A 17,474-nucleotide genomic window follows, 5' to 3' on the forward strand; every position below is an offset into this window, starting at 1 on the left:
AATATTCTATCTTTCTCTCTCCAGTTCATCTCCTGATTTACTCTCTAAAACATTACTAGCTTCATTTTCTCCAAAACTGACTACTATCTCAATCCAGACACTGGAATAATTTTGTTGCTTTCATTCTAATTGAGTATGTTTTTGTTTTCTTTTCTTAGTCAAAAATAAATTAATTGGAGTGGACATTAAAAAGCTATCTTTGGCCGGGTGCGGTGGCTCACGCCTGTAATCCTAGCACTCTGGGAGGCCGAGGCTGGTGGATCGCTTGAGGTCAGGAGTTCGAGACCAGCCTGAGCAAGAGCAGGACCTCGTCTCTACTAAAAATAGAAAGAAATTATCTGGCCAACTAAAATATATATAGAAAAAAATTAGCCGGGCATTGTGGCGCATGCCTGTAGTCCCAGCTACTCAGGAGGCTGAGGCAGTAGGATTGCTTAAGCCCAGGAGTTTGAAGAGATATCCAATAAAACATGGGAAAAAAGTGGAGAATACAAAGTGAGAGAAAGTAAAAGTAGTACCCAAAAGTGGTTCAAGTGGTTTCAAAGACAAAGTACTACTACCTGGGAGTTCACCAGTTCAATTTGTTATTTCTACTCTCCACCTATAAAATAATTAATCAAGTATGGTGAAGAATTTGAAATTCCAGCCTAACCCAATTCATTTTATAGAAAACTAATGAAAATATAATAATATCAGTCCTTGTATTTTATTACCTTAGCGGTAGAGTAGCTAATGGAGCCTGGGAAAGAAACCTAACAACTTTGGCTGTGTAAGGAAGAGCGAAAAGAATGTGAAAGCTGTGTGTTTCCCTCCATGAACATCTAGAAGTTGAGGACTGACATTTGGTCAAAAGAAGGATGAAATGTCCTAGCTTATCATTAGTAATGTGCTATCTAAAGTCCAAAACTCCCCTGCAGGTAGCTTCTTTACAATAATGATTTGTATGTGGCTCTACCTTTAGACGCTAAATGTAATAATCTTTCTTCAGGTCTTAAAATGTTGAGGACACAAGCAACTGTGGATCGTTATATGCTTACGCTAAACTGTCTCCTAATATTACGCCTTTGAATCAGGTGTTAAAAGGGCTCCAACTGCTGGGGCTTCTTTGGTGAACTTGTTTGGGGAAAGGTGGAGTGATGGAGCAAGGCTATATGAATCTGCTAGCTTAACTCTCAAAAATGGGATTTAAAGACAATCTAAAATTCATATGGAACCACAAATGATCCCAGATAGCCAATGCAATCTTGACCAAGAAGAACAAAGCTAGATATATCACACTACCTGATTTCAAAATATATTACAAAACTATGGTAGTCAAAAGAGCATGTTCCTGGCATAAAAATAAACATACAGATAATGGAATAGAAAGCCCAGAAATAAATCCATACATTTATGGTCAATTTATCTTGACAAAGGTGTCAAGAACACACAATGGTGAAAGGATAATATCTTCAATAAATAGTACTGGGAAAACTGAATGTCTACATGCAGAAGAATAAAATTGGACTCATATATAAAAAAAACATGAAATGCATTAAAGATTTAAGTGTAAGACTTGAAACTGTAAAACTACTAAAGGAAAACATAGAGAAAAAGATTTTTGACACAGTTCTGGGCAATGATTTTTTAAATATAACCAAAAAAGCACATGCAACAACAGAAAAAATAGACAGATAGGATTTTCAAACTAAAAGGTTCTGTACAGTGAAGAAAACAATCAACAGAGTAAATAGAAAACCTATGGAATTGGAGAAAATATTTGCAAACCATATATCTTAGTCCTTTTTCTGCAGCTTATAACAGAACACCTGAAACTGGGCAATTGCTAAAGAAAAGGAATTTATTTTTCACAGTTGTGGAGGCTGAGAAGTTCAAAGTCAAGGGACTGCATCTGGTGATGACGTTTTTGCTAGTGCGGACTCTCTGCAGAGTCCTGAGGTGGCATAGGGCTTTACATAGTGAGGGGACTGAGTGTGCTAGTTCAGGTCTCTCTTCCTCCTCTTATAAAGCCACCAATCCCACTCCCATGATAAGCATTAATCCATTATCCCATTAATTTATTAATCTATTAATCCATGAATGGATTAATACAATTCCTAATCACCTCTTAAAGGCCATGCCTCTCAATACTGCCACATTGTGGATTAAGTTTCAACATGAGTTTTGGAGAGGACAAACATTCAAACTGTAGCACCATATACCTGACAAGTGCTTAATATTCCAAATATATAAGGCAATCAAGCAAAAAAAAAAAAAAAAAGACACATAAGTTGGCAAAGGACCAGAATAGAATAGACATTTCTCAAAATAAGATACAAGTGACTAACAGGTATATGAAAAAATGCTTAGCATCACCATATACCTGTTAAAATGGCTATCATCAAAAAGACAAAAGACAGTAAGTATTGGTGAGGATGTGGAGAAAAGAGAACCTTTGTCCACTGCTAGTGAGAATGTTAATTGGTACAGCCATTATGGTGTACAGCTTCCTCAAAAAAATAAAAACCAGAACTACCATATGACCTAGCAATCCCACTTCTGCATATATATCCCAAGTAAATGAAATAAATATCTCAAAAAGATATCAACAATCCCATGTTCATTGCAGCATTATTCATAATAGCCATGGTACTGAATCAATCTAAGTGTTTACTGATGTATGAACAGATCAAGAACGTGTGATTTTGATGCACACACACACAATGGATTATTCTTCATTCTTTAAAAAATAATTCTTTCAATTTGCAACAACATGTATACTTCTGGAGAACAATATGCTAAGTGAAATAAGCCAGGCAAAGGAAGACAAATACTACACAATCTCACTTATGTATAAAAGCTTGAAGTGTTGAACTCATAGAAACGGAGAGTAGAATGGTGGTTTCCAGGGGTTGGTGGGGAGGGAAAAATGGGGACATATGGTCAGAGTGCAAAAAGTTTCAATTACACAGAATGAATAAGTTCTGGAGATCTAATGTACATCATGGTGACTATAGTCTTTAATACTGTATTGTACACTTGAAATTTGCTGAGATTAGATTTTAAATGTTCTTACCACAAAAAAAGGAAAAAGGTAATTTTGTGAGGTCAAAGATACCTTAATTATCTTTATTGTGGTAATAATTTCATAATTTATACATCTGTCAAAACATTACATTGTATACCTTTAATATATACAATTTTTATTTGTCAATCATACCCCAATAAACTGGAAAATGGAACAAAAAATGAGTAGATAGATGGTGCTATGGTTTGAATGTCCCCTCCAAAACTCATGCTGAAATTTGATTACAAATGTGATGGTATTGGGAAGAGGAGCCTTTGTGAGATTATTAGAGTCCTCATGAATAGGTTAATGCTGTTGTCACAGGAGTGGGTTAACTAGCAGGAGTAGGCTCCTGATAAAATGCTGAAATAAGAATAATAAAAAAAAAAGTACAAATATGCAAACATTTGGGGGGAAAAATCTGGGATGGGATTACCTCTAGAGAGGAAGGCAAGGGGTTTGGAGACTTCTGATGGAAGAGTGGAACAGGCAAAGTTCTAAGGTTCTTGACCTGGGTGATATTACATCATAATTTATTTGTTAAAGTAGGGTTTCTCAAAAATAAAAAAAAAAAAAGAATGTTTGCCCCTATGTTTTCCATCTCATGAGCTCACTTGCCCTCTTTCTGCCCTTCCACACTGGGGTGATCCTCACTGAATGCTCTTGGACTTCCCAGCCTCCAGAACTGTGAGCCAAATAAACTTCTGTTCTCTCTAAATTACCCAAGTCTGTAGTATTCCACTATATCTACAGAAAGCAGAGTAAGACAGATGGTGAATCTACTAAAATTTTAATAGATCCATATAAGAGAAATAGTGATGTAGCTGCCACATCATCTCCTCAGGCTGTAATGATTACAACAGATCGCCTCAAACAATCCCAGGCTTGATGAATTTAAAACATATGATGATGATTCATAGAAAATATGCAATCCCTTTCAGAACCAGTTCTGATTAAAATGGTATGAGATGAAGGACGGAATTTTGATTCTGAGTGAGGGTATGGCCAGGTTCTCTTGATTCAACGCCAGCAAGGGACTCAAAACATTCTGAATTGGTACATAAAATTACCTAGAGATGGTATAGGGACTTCACTGGAATTTCTAGACACTGATGCTGAATGTACTGTTAACGAAACCTGCTAATAAATAGTTAAAGTGCAACATAATTAACGTGGGGGGATAGAATGATACAACTGTAGAAAGATTAAAAGTAAAAACAAAGCTTAAAATGTGAATTTAAAAATGAAAGTTACATACATTTGTTGTATTACCTTTACCAGAAAGTATTTCTGGAATGTATCTTATGTATGAACGGAGGACACTTCCCTTACCCAAATCATTAGACCATGTAAATCTTCTCTTCATTCTGTAATAGAGCATGCTACATGGGAGCCTTTAGAATTATCTGTATACACGCAAGTGGTTAATGTAGAATACCTGGGATTCAGCAAGAAACTTTGGCTTTAATTAAGGACATGTGTAATTAGTACTCACAATTTCCTTGTGTAATCATTCAATATGGCCTGTAGCTAATGGCTCCTGGAGGTTAACTGTCAACTACTGGGTACTAAATAATGTGCTTACTGCCACAGCCTCAGCCATGTCTAACAATTCAAGATGCACATCAAGCCAGAGAGATTGTTATTTTGTGATCTATTTCTCTTCTGTTTCTATTTCAGAAGAAATCCAAAGCCAGTAAGAATGAATGCCAATGAATAATTACTATGCTCCCAGAGGACATTTAAATTGTTTTGTTTATTGCCACACTCTGGTGAGAAGACTGATTATATCCAATTGGAAATTATTGTTATTAATTATTTTGATGATGTAATGATATCTTAATCTGAATATCAAACTAAGACTGAATTACAAATGATGGTAACTAATGTAATCCCCAGGGAATGGTTGATTGAACTTGCTAAAATACAGGGCCAAACATAAGCAATAATTTTTTAAGGAATTGTTTGGACTAGAGTCACTAGAAGGCATTCTTCAAACATTCAAAAATAAGTTTTTATTCTGTGAGCTCCAAAATCAAAACAAGAGGCCACAAAATTGATTGGGTTGTTTGATTTATGGAGAAATCATATGTTATATATAGCTGACAGGAGATGGGGAAAGGTAAATTTGTTTGTTTGTTTTTTTTTTTTTAAACAATAGTTTCATATTTTTTTCCCCACCCCCCCTTTCCCGAGTCAGCACCTTCAAGTGTTACCACTCCCCAAACGGTGCGCAATGCACTCATTGTGTAGGCATACCCCCATCCCCTCCCCCACCCCCCACCTCAGTCTGATGTCCAATTGGTGTCGTTTCCAGATTTGTATTTAGGTGATGATCAGGGAAACCAATTTTCTGGTGAGTACATGTGATGCTTGTTTTTCCATTCTTGGGATACTTCACTTAATATAATGGGTTCCAACTCTCTCCAGGAGAACCATAGAGACGTCGTATCTTCATCATTCCTTATAGCTGAGTAATATTCCATGGTATACATATACCACAGTTTACTAATCCAATCATGTATTGATGGGCATTTGGGTTGTTTCCACATCTTTGCTATTGTGAATTGTGCTGCTATAAACATTTGGGTACACTTGCCTTTGTTACAGAATGACCTTTTTTCCTTTGGGTATATGCCCAGTAATGGGATTGCTGGGTCAAATGGCAGGTCTACTAGAATCTGTTTAAGATACCTCCATAATGCTTTCCACAGGGGTTGCACTAGTTTGCAGTCCCACCAGCAGTGTATTAGTGTTCCTGTCTCTCCACACCCACGCCAACATGTGTTGTTTTGGGTTTTTTTGATAAAGGCCATTCTCAATGGGGTTAAGTGATATCTCATTGTGGTTTTGATTTGCATTTCTCTGATGATTAGAGATGTTGAACACTTTTTCATATGTTAGTTAGCCATTTTTATATCTTCTTTTGAAAAATTTCTATTCATGTCCTTTGCCCACTTTTTGATAGGGTTGCTTGATTTTTTCTTGCTGATTTTGCTGAGTTCTAAATAGATTCTTGTTATCAGTCCTTTATCTGATGCGTAGTATGCAAAATTTTTTTCCCATTCTGTAGGTGGTCTGTTTATTCTCTGGACTGTTTCTTTGGCTGTGCAGAAACTTTTTAATTTAATCATGTCCCATTCATTTATTTTTGTTGCTGCTGTGATGGCCTTGGGGGTCTTCTTCATAAATTCTTTGCCTAGGCCAATGTCTGTAAGAGTCTTTCCTACATTTTCTTCTAGAATTCTGATTGTATCACGCCTAAGGTTTAAGTCTGTTATCCACTGTGATTTGATTTTTGTGAGAGGTGAAAGCTGTGGGTCCTGTTTCAGTCTTCTACAAGTGGCTAACCAATTCTCCCAGCACCATTTGTTGAATAGGGATTCTTGTCCCCAGAGTATATTCTTTCCCGCTTTGTCAAAAATTAGGTGACTATATGAGGATGGTTCTATATTTGGATTTTCTGTTGTGTTCCACTGGTCTGTGTCCCTGCACTTGTGCCAATACCAGGCTGTTTTAAGAACCACGGCCTTGTAGTATAGTTTGAGGTCTGGCAAATTAATACCTCCCATTTTGTTTTTGTTGCTTAAAATTGCTTTTGCTATACGGGGTCTTCTTTGATTCCATACAAAGTGTATAATTATTTTCTGTATGTCTGTAAAGAATGATGTTGGTAATTTAATAGGGATTGCATTGAATCTGTAGATCACTTTGGGTAGTATAGACATTTTAACAATGTTGATTCTTCCGATCCACGAGCATGGTATATTTTTCCATCTATTTGCAAGTTCTGCTATTTCTTTTCTCAGTGTTTCATAGTTTTCCTTATAGAGGTCCTTTACCTCTTTAGTTAGATATATACCTAGATATTTTATTTTCTTTGTTGCTATTTTGAAGGGTATTGAGTCTTTAATTTGGTTTTCCGATGGACTGTTATTGGCATATATAAATGCCTCTGATTTGTGTATATTAATTTTGTAGCCTGAGACTTTGCTGTATTCGTTAATCAATTCCAGGAGTCTCTTGGTTGAATCCTGGGGGTTTTCCAGATATAACATCATATCATCTGCAAAAAGTGAGAGTTTGATCTCTTCCTTCCCTATTTGGACTCCCTTGATTCTGCTCTCTTGCCTGATAGCTCTCGCAAGGACTTCCAATACTATGTTGAAAAGTAATGGAGACAATGGGCAGCCCTGTCTGGTTCCAGTTCTAAGTGGGAATGCTTTCAGTTTTTCCCCATTCAGTATGATGTTGGCTGTGGGTTTGTCATATATGGCTTGTATCATTTTTAGGTAGGTTCCATCAATGCCTATTTTGTTAAGCGTTTTTATCATAAAAGGGTGTTGAATTTTGTCAAATGCTTTTTCTGCATCTAATGAGAGTATCATATGGTTTTTGTTTTTGCTTCTATTTATGTGGTGAATTACATTTATAGATTTACGTATGTTGAACCACCCCTGCATCTCGGGGATGAAGCCCACTTGGTCGTGGTGGATTACTTTTTTGATAAGTACTTGGATTCGATTTGCTAGTATTTTATTGAAAATTTTTGCATCTATATTCATGAGGGGAATTGGTCTGTAGTTCTCTATTTTTGTTGTGTCCTTTCCAGGTTTTGGTATTAATGTTATATTGGCTTGGTAGAACGTGTTGGGGAGAACTCCATCCTTCTCAATATTGGAGAATAGTTTATGTAGGATGGGCACCAGTTCTTCTTTGTATGTATGGTAAAATTCAGGTGTGAACCCATCTGGACCAGGGCTTTTCTTTTTGGGAAGGTTTTTTATTGCTGTTTCGATTTCAGTTCTTGATATTGGTCTGTTCAGGTACTCTATTTCTTCCTGGTTGAGCCTGGGAAGACTATGTGTTTCTAAAAATTTGTCCATTTCCTCCACATTCTCCAGTTTGTGTGCATAAAGATTTTTGTAGAATTCATAGATGATATCTTGTATCTCTGTAGCATCGGTTGTGATTTCTCCTTTCATGGGGAAAGGTAAATTTGAACGAGCCTCTGAATAACAGCAGTTACTCATGGAGCTTCAAAGAACCACTACCCTGTCTATGCCTTTGGAATCTTAAAACCCCAATTCTCAAATACTATTAAAAGTGTCAACATACAATCACACTGATTGGAGGTTTTGGCCAAATCCCGTTACCATTGGGCAACCATTGGGATTTGGGCACAGACAATTACCATAGGAAGTTCCAGCTTTATGCCTTTTAAAAGACAATCATTGTCATGCCCAGCATGAATTTAGGCATCTTCTGTTCTGGAAGTATGTAGAAATAATTTGAGAATAGAAATTTGTACCATATCATGGGTTATGCAGGAAGAGCATTCCAACAGGGAGAGAAATGCACCCAAGTGGTCCCTATTAAATGGAAATGGCATGGCATATTCAAGAATGCGAGAAGGGGAACAACTGGAGGTATCTATAGTGTACATGGAGCATAAATACTAAAGAAACATATAATTTCACGTATGTCTATATTGTGCAAAATATAGAGCAGCATTTGAAGAACTAAGTGTCCATGGCAAAACTGTTCTTCTGCACACATGTAAATATTCTGAGTGTCCACTGGGCCTAAGGCACATCTTAAGATAGTGATACAGAAAAGTAAAAAAGGAAGTTTTCTGCCACTAAGTAGTTTTCAGTCCCTTTAGAGAAACTTGGTGCATACACATATCACAGGCAACAATTACAACTAACAAAGGCCAGTGAAGGATCCTGGATACACTGGTGACAGCATGGAAAAAAACCAAAAAATGGGAAAATAAGAGCCAAAAGAAGCTCTCTAGTAAGTGTAATATAAAAATCACCGATAAGAGCTAAGAAAGAAAATATCCAGCTACCAAAACTAGAAAGAATGGATTTCATTCCTTTCAGACTTGGCATGACCTGGCAATTTCTTCACTTAGCTAAAGAAAGAATATGCCAAGCACAAAAGGAGTTGGTTAGCAATAAAAATGGGAGGTGGGGGGAAGCTCACAGTTTTTCTCCATAACATATATTAGTAATTTGAAACTTTCTCTATGTTTTCTAGGATTAACTAAGAAAGTAAATAATTTTCGCTGCTTGGAATCAGTTTTCTTATTTCTGGAGAGAGAGAAGTTAAAAATGTAAAAAGAAGGATAGAGTAAAAACTTTTATTTTGGATTAAAATTGGATATATAAATATAAACTCTCAGGATGAACATGGATATTAAAATAGGTATACAGATACTAAAACAAATGTGTGTTGTGTGTATATATGTATACGCATAAATCTGTTTCATAGTAGTGATTGCTGAGAGGGCCTAAAAGGAATAATATCCTGGTAGCAATAAGCATACGTAGTACTCAGGTCTTAGTTTCTAAATGTGCTCTCCAGTAAAAGAAATCAAGGCCACTTAGAGAAATGACTGATTGTAGAGCTTGGGATGTAGAAGTACTAGATGAATTTGAAACACTTTGTTCCAGAACGTAAGGAAGTCTCAAAGAATCAGGAGTATCTGTCAAAAGGAAACAGGATCTAGCTTGATGGGCTAGTTTGATAAATTTACACTAAAATTGATGATTGTGATAATATATTAAAATACATTTAACAAAACAAGAACTCTAGAGCCCAAATGGATTTAAATTAAAAAATTAAAAAACTATAGTAGATTTAAGGAGTTTCAGCTCATTGGAGAACAGTAAGAACTGATTTTATTTCCTGAATCACTGCTTTTATCACACTTTCTGATCCTGTGTGAATATCTCAGGCAGATTTGGCCAGGAATACCAGCCTTCCTCCCTCTTCTAGACTAGCTCCTCTGCTAGTCTGCAGCCTCAAGAGCTCAGCAGGCCTCCATTCATCAGGTCAGGTGCCAGACTCTTCTTCCTTGCAGGCACCCAAAAACTCAAGAGGCTCTCTTGTAGACTCCCTCACTTGGCATGTTGGAACAAACAGCATTCCCACTCTTTCACAGGAACAGTCGTGAAATGCCTCTCACCACTCATTGTGCACTCCTCATAAGGGAGAACACTTCCTTGACTCTTTCATCTTCTGGCCTGATCATTTTTTTCTACACACATGTGTGTGGTGGGTCTAGGTACAATGGATATAATACAGGGGAGATATCAGGTTCTAATAATTGGTATCTTAGGTGAATAAGTAGTGTCATTAAGTCTTCAATTTGGAGTCTTACCTATATATCTGCACATATGGATATATAAACATTTAGACATATTGATATAAATATAGGTGAGTTTTTGCACCATCACTGGTATCTACTCTTCAGCCAATTCCAGTGCCATTTAGTAACGTCTAATGATACAACCATGCAAGGACACCCTTATACCTCTACTACTTGTAATCCTATTGTTTTGTTGGCGTATTTACAGTGGTTAAAGTGCATAGACTCTGGTACCAGACTATCTGAAATGAATCCCAGCTCCCACCACTCACAACCTCTACACCCTTGGACAATAAAAATCATTTTCATTCCTTAGTTACCAATCTATAAAATGAAGCTAGTAATAGCACATATCTCATAAGATCGTAATAAGGATTGAACACATGTGAAGTGCATGGAAAAAACGCCCAATCCCTCACTCAGTTGTTGTTACCTATTAATATTTCTCTTTGGCATTGGATGGCAGGTGCCTGAACAGCATAAGTTAACTGCATGTGGAGTGAACTAAAGAAGAAATATGTTGCAGGTTAAAATAGAAATTACCAGTTTGGAAAAATGGGTTTGTCAGATGAAGCTTTTTTAGAAAAATTTTGAGAAAAGAGGACTCATTTTTGTATCAAAGGTGAGTTAAAGTGTAAACCTTTGGTATTAAAGTCAAAGAAGAATTGTTTTCAATAAGAGGTTATATTCCACTTGCTTCAATTCTGACTTTTGTCTAGAGAGGAAATAAAGCTCAGTTTTAAGTTTTTATTGATATGTAATTGCCGCCTTCTATTGTTTGCATTCTTTCCAATCTAACTGTCCTGCACTCATTGGGGAATGTGAATGCAATACTCCAAAATCTCATTGCAGGCTCTTATCGGTGAGAGACGGGGCAGAGCTGCAAACAAGAGCTGGAGTCACAAAGGCTGATCTGAGGTCTTCTTTACTCTCTCATGAGCTGGCTGGACAACCTTCAGCAAAATAATTTGACTTCCAGAGTCTCCAGCTCTACATCTGTATAATGGGAATTATTGTATTAACTCATGGTGGTAGCACCCTGAGAACCCCATTGGATATTTGAAAGCACTATGCAAGTGAGGACAACATGCCATTAATCATGGCAAGTTTTCAAATAACTCCACAAAATAAAAAAAAATACTTACTAAAACATTTTCTGTTTATGTTAGTCTCAAAATCTTGTTGTAACATAAACAGCAATACGTTTCTTATTTGAATTGTATTAGAATAAGAATGAACCAATTATATCAGATAATTGGGTCTGACAACATTCTCCCTGGAGTTTTAGAAAGTTTTTAATCCTCCATGTTTATGTTCCTACCTTCAATTTGTTGCAAATATTGGACCCCTCCCTAGATCACCCCAAAAAGAATTTAAATTTCCTTGCTGCATTAATGGCCGGTCCTTCAGAGGATGTATCTGGAGTTCAAAATGTAGAGAAGCACTTAGGTCACCACAAAGGTCCCAAGAACCTATGGATCATCTTATATCTTTTTTTTCCAAGATTGAACTAGAAACCCTGCACCTGAGAGTCAGAAGATTTTAGATAGCCTCATCTATCAGTTTTACCTGAGGAGTAAACTACAGGTAAGTGGAAACTTGAAGAAAATAACCACAGCATGCTGCTTCATATCTAATTCTCACTTCTATCCCCCCACTTTATCCTGAAAATTGTTACATAAGATGGGGAGCATTTCTTGACGCTGTAAAGTAAAACAGCTGTTAAGGAAGACTGATCTCAAATCAAGGAAAGGAAACCATTCCTCAAGCTCAGAAGTACATAAATGACATCATATTCCATCTTGTTATTTTGTAAGTATTGTTTCTCAAACTACGCATAAGGTATCAATTTTATATGTTTTAACTGAATATATCTATTTTTTCCCTCTATCTCATTGTCATCATTGAGTGTCATAGAGATTTGCATTATATTTTAGACCATTGTCTGGATAATATTCACAATAAAAACTCTTAGGTAGGAATTGACCTCATTTAAAAAAGAGAAAAAAGGAGGTTCCAAATCTTTGAGTTTCCAACCTACGTACTCTCAAATGAGGTTCAGTGTTCTTTTTCAATGTCATCTGCCTCTTCAAAACCATTTATTCTGCCTCTTCTCCACTCCCTATAACAGACAGAATGAGAACATTAGATTCCTCTGTCTGGTGCTCTAACCTAGAAACATCATTGCAAAACAGGTATGTTATCTCTCATTTTCTTCAGTAGCCAAACAATTTGAACACTGTTATTGGGCCTACAATCTGCTGAAGAAAATTAATTCTCTGTCCCAAATGTGTGGAACTGCAATACTACAATTTGACCATCTTCAGCAGTTGCAATGACCACTATGTTTGAAAAGATTTTAAAAATAGATGAGATATCATATCACTTGCTTGGTCATATTCAAAATAATTGTTGAATTCAAATTATATAAGACAAAAATATTATTCCTGTATCTCAATGTGAATGTAATTCAAATTTCATATAATTCTTTGTAAATATGAATGAATGTAAACTACCTCTTTCATTAACACTTTCTGGAAGCTCCATGGACAAGAATTACTGTGATCAGTGCTTCTTCATCCTTTATTTATTCTTTGCCTAAAAATGTAATTTTGAGTCTCATACTCTTTTAGTTGTAATTCTCTACCATAAACTTAGCCATGTGATAACAGTTAAACTCCAACCATGCTAATTAGCCTCTTTAGTCCCAATATATACTTGGGCACACAGGAGCTGAAAGCAGCTAGAAATTTAGCATAATGCCTCAAAGCTTATAAGAGGTGTAGTCAAGTTTCTTTTCAGCTCATGCACATTTGACTACTATTGCTTATAATGTACAATCCACCCTGGGACCTCTAGAGGAAATCTGAAAACAAAATGAATATGTCTTACTACTTCTAGAACAGAAATTTTCAGGAAGAGGGGAGAGACAAAGGCTTTTCTTAAAAAAAAAAAAAAAAAAAAAGGCAAGAAGGGTTAGGTTCCTATTATTCCCAATAATAGGCATCAATCCTTTTAACTTGTTAACTAGGACTTTTTCTTTTTCTCTGGGCTCCTGGTGAAGTGGCTTTCACATGCAGAAGTGAAAGAAACTAGAAAACCAAGGCAGAATGAGGCAACTAATACAATGACTTTCATTTAGTTTAATAGCTAAAGAAATCACCTAGCTCTGAAGGACCCAACAAAGCTTTGGCCTTTACTTCAAACTTACACACTTAAGTTTCTGCTGACTATTACAGAACTAAGCTGACAACTCAGAGGGAATGGGAAGAATGTCTTCTTGACAAGAAAAACAGAACCTTTTTTTTTTTTAATTTGACCTAAAATGAACTACTATGTGTCTATTTCCAAAAGAAGAAGAATTTTGAGTCAGGTTCTCTACAAGCCAAAGAAGGAGTCAATGATCACCCTGCCCTGAAAAATAATTACAGACCTACAGACCAGAGGTCACAGTTGAATACTGGTGAGAAAAGTGCATGAACCTAAAGAATGTCCATACAATAATAATAATCTTGTGTGTGTGTTCTCATTCTTACTTAATATCCCTGGTCAAAACTCCAATGGCTCCCAATTGCCTGGAGAATAAATTAGAATTCCTTAACACTATATTTAATAGACATCACAAATCAGCAAACTGGAGCTCCACTTTTTTTTTTTTTTACTATTGCACTCTATTTACTATTGTAATATTTTATACATTTTTGTGTTTGTCTATATGGCCCACTGATGCATTTTGGCTTCAATCCGTTATGTCAGACTATTCCTCCTTACTTCATCAAGACCAAGTTCAATTAATATGATGAAGTCTTATACTAACCTTCTGTCAGATGATCTCCCCTTCTCTGAAGTCAGCCCGACTGTACTTACTCTGGGAGTTTGAATAAAACATGTGTAGCGATTCAGAGGCTTCTCCAGGGAAAGCCAGCTGGTTTCCTCCCAACACACCTCACCATGTAACAATGCTGTAGTGCTTTTACCAAGGTTCACATTCTGTCCCTTTATCCCACAGACTCAAAATTGATTTGTTAAGGCAAGAAGAGACTGGATCTCATTCACAGAGGTAGATTCAGACTAGCTCACACTAGAAGGCAGAGGGCCAAGCTTTACAATGAGAAACAGAAAGGCCCATGGGGAGAAGACACTTAGAAATCAAGTCAGGACACTAGTTCTTTACATGCAAGGTACTCAGATGCCGGCTTATCATCAGAGAGGGAACACCAAGTCAAATCAAGAGAGTTACTTACATAAATGACATATTTAGCGGGATCAGGCTAATACAAATGCCAGATTCATCTACCTCCACACTAAGGATAGCCTTTCCAGTGGGACCACAAGACTTAAATCTCTTGCATAAACACCGCATCCCACTGACCCCACTGCACCTTCCTTTCATTCTCCTCCCTCCATTTTTGACCAACCACTCTTTGACTTTTTTTTCCCCTTTAGCTAGATTAAAAACTTTATTTTTAAAATGTTTGGTCTAACTAAGCTGTAACATATTTTTTTTCTTCTGTTAAGTGCCTCAGTCTTTTTTCCCCCATTCATTATGTGTTGTTTTACGGTGTCAGAAGTCAATTTTCCTCTAATTTTACACTTACGTTAGTCCCTGCTATTAAAACTACATTTCTTACCAAAGCTCTTTCATTGGCATATGCCCTATAATATTCTCTTCAATTTTTTCAAGTGTTTTTGTCTGTTTCTTTTTAAACTCAGGCTTTAGTTAACCATTCTCCTCTGTATTTTATTTTCTATTCTGTACATTATTTTCCTCAGTCTTTATGAAGACTATTTTCTCTCATAATCACTGATTCCACTACTATTCTCTTTCCCAACCCACAATTATGTCTTTAAAAATTTATGTGTCCAGGAAAAATATGTATTTTTAATTTATATAAATTTTATTGTCCCATAAGTTGCAATATTGCTTACCTTTTGAGTACTTTTCTAGGAATGTATTTATGTTGTTATGTCGAGTTCTCTTGCTTCTAACTACTGCAAACTGTTCCACTGTGCACACATGCCCGCGTGTGTCAGAACTCTTACTCTAATGATGGACAGCAACATGGCCTCTAACGTCCTTTTGCCACAAACAAGGCAATGATGAGAATCCTCATGCTTGTCCCCTTATAGTCCTGGGAAATAATTTATCTAGGACACATTTCCAGGATGGGAATCACTAGGCCCTGCCCAATATTCATAAAGCCAAAGAGCTTTCCCCTATACAGGGTACAGTCCCACCAGAATTCTACCTGCCTGCCATGCTTGCCGACATTTAGTAACATTCACTTTTCTAATGAAGATGAGTGGTATCTCATTGCTGTTTAAATGAGCATTTTGGAACACTAATGAGTATTTTTGAGGTTTTCTACTATAAGATTTTAATAAAATGTTGATTACAAACATTTAATAAGAATTTTTCAGATTTTCTAAGTTTGAGCATCTCTTCATATATGTGTCAGTCATTTAGGAAACTGCTGCTGTAAATCATTGATTCATACCTTTTAACTTTCTGCTGGCTTAAAGCTTTATTTTTTTAATTATCAAGAGGTTTTTATTTTTATATATTTTAGATATTAGCCCCTTGTCAGTTTTAGATGCTCTATCTCCTATAGTCTGTTAACCTTATCCCTGATGTTCTCCTCTAAAAAAAAAAAAAACCCTTTATTTTGATGTAATTAAAACCATCAAGTTTTGCTTCATACTTCAAAACCCATATATCATTTGGGTTTTGTTTTTAAAGTATACTCCTCCACTTTTAGTTCGCAAAGATATTCTATATTGTCTTTTATTGATTTAATAATTTCATTTGTTTACCTTTAAATCTTTAATTTATCTGGTTTCCACTTTTATGTATGGTAATCCAAGGATCTAATTTTATCTTTTTTCCATGTTTAGTAGGTGTAACTTAATCTACTGAACTGTCACTTCACGATTGCTTTGCATTGACTGCTTCATGATATACCAAGTTCCCGTATAGACACATGTCTATATCCAAGGTCTCTTTTCTTTTCCAATGGACTATTTAAATATCCCTGCATCATTATCATACTATTTTGATTACTGTGGTTTTGTAGTATATTTTAAATATGGATATTCCCCCTTATTTTTCTTTTACAAAAATGTGCAAGCTGTATACTTGTATTCTTCCATATAAATGTTAGAATGGGTACACATATTCGTCAAAAAATCCAGCTAAATTATTAATGGATTCAATTGAATGTATAGACTAATTTGAGACAGAAGTGGCAGCCTTGTTATCCTTATCCTAACAATTAACCTGTTATAACTTTTCAATTATTCATATTCTATTATGTCCCTTCTTACAATTTTTAGAGGATTTCTGTAAAGGTCTTGTGCATGCCTTATCAAACTAAAACCAGATACTTTATATTTTTTTTACTTTTATTACATTTATTTCTATTATGTTTTCTAATTATTTATTGCTAACATAGAGAGAACTGTCAGTTTTTCCATTGTTCTTACAGCCAGAAGTCTTACTAATTTTTTCTCAGAAGATCTTCTAAATTTTTTAGTTCTTTTTGTCTCTACCTTGGCCATTTTATTGTCTATAATTTTAACCAGGACTAGCAAGTGTGTGTTAAACAGTAACTTCAAGAATGGACATTTTTATCTTATTCTAGATCTTAATAAGAATGTATAAACTATCTCCATTAATTATTAGCAAATAGCAATTTGATATAGGTTTTTGGTATATAGTTCTCTTTCAAGTTTATAAAGCAACCTTCTGCTTGCAAACTTCCGATAGTTTATATAAAAATTATGAACTGAAGTTTACCAAATATGTTTTCTGCATCTCTTGAAATAATTACTTTTTTCTTCAGTCTGTTCATACCATTAATTACTACTGATGTTCACCAAATGTTTAGGGAAGGATACTCCATAGCTAATAAAATAATAGCCCCTACCTTCTTTGCGTTGTTTTGAATAAAAGCATTTAGAAATGTATCCGGCATAGAATAATTAATACATAAATTACTATTACTATTGCTATTGATTAACTGATTAAAAATGCAGACTATTAGTATTATTTCTTAGGTATTACATTAGTGGTTTTTAAACTGTAATCCTTGGAAATCCACTTAAATTTAATTGAGGGAGGAAGAGAAAATAAGAATAAGAAGACAGTGCTTTCTTCTGCCCTGATATCAGAGTAACTTTAGATAGAAAACTCTTTTTGTTTGTTTTATATATTACAATGCTATATAAATTTTATTTGGTAAAAAATGATGTTTGTATATCACTGGTCTA

The sequence above is a fragment of the Eulemur rufifrons genome, chromosome 7, assembly GCF_041146395.1.
Source record: "Eulemur rufifrons isolate Redbay chromosome 7, OSU_ERuf_1, whole genome shotgun sequence".
NCBI lineage: Eukaryota > Metazoa > Chordata > Mammalia > Primates > Lemuridae > Eulemur > Eulemur rufifrons.